Genomic DNA, 768 nt, shown 5'->3' with positions numbered 1-768 from the left:
GCTGTAATGGATCATTTTTACTGTATTGTTTGGACCTCTGTTTCAATGTGTATATGCTACTCTGCCATTTATTCGGTTTTATTTATAAAGGTGGGCTTTGTTTTTTTTCCTCTAGAAGAGAAGTGTAAAATGAAAGTATTGTGGTCTGTCCGCCCATTACTGATTTTCCATCTCACCTGGAGATGGAGTTATGTTCGCTAATTTGGTGTAAGTTCTTTTTTTTGGCAGCAGAATTTGTTTACTCATTATATTGACAAATTCGTGGTCGACACAGAGCTTACTTGCATGTTCTCTGAATTAGTAATGTTTGGAGAACTGTTATCTGAGCATTTTAAAGATGTTGTTCAACAAAGCACCAGTGGTCTAGTGGTAGAATAGTACCCTGCCACGGTACAGACCCGGGTTCGATTCCCGGCTGGTGCATCTCTTTTTTAATTTGCATACTGTCACTTGTGGATTTCATTTTTTCTTTGCGGCAACTTGTAGGAGTAGATTTCTTGGACCTTGTCACTTGATAGTACAATTTTTTAGGTACACACTAATGTCACTTGTCCATATAGTGTTGATATAACTTACATGCTAATGCCACTTGTTCATACATCTTACCTACTAAAGTTCCCTGCAACTTGTATGCAAATTGACGAACCTGCTTAGTTGTTGAATTAACGAGTGGACAAAATTAACACTTTTTTCACTTTCCCATAACTGCGGCTAACTGTTTTTCATTTTGTGAACAATCATGTTTTCGTCCCTCAGATTCAATTCAAC

The 768-nt window shown here is 37.4% G+C and overlaps 1 non-coding gene across 1 annotated transcript; it reads left to right on the top strand.

The window, feature by feature from the left end:
• Positions 1-352: 352 nt before the first annotated feature.
• Positions 353-423, top strand: TRNAG-GCC. The gene has a single exon. It is a non-coding gene; the product is annotated as a tRNA-Gly (tRNA).
• The last annotated feature ends 345 nt before the right edge of the window (positions 424-768 follow it).

Source organism: Triticum urartu, chromosome 6, assembly GCF_003073215.2.
Source record: "Triticum urartu cultivar G1812 chromosome 6, Tu2.1, whole genome shotgun sequence".
Classification (NCBI taxonomy): Eukaryota; Viridiplantae; Streptophyta; class Magnoliopsida; order Poales; family Poaceae; genus Triticum; species Triticum urartu.
The sequence above is the reverse complement of the archived record's forward strand: the minus strand, read 5'-3'. Positions and strand labels throughout refer to the sequence as shown.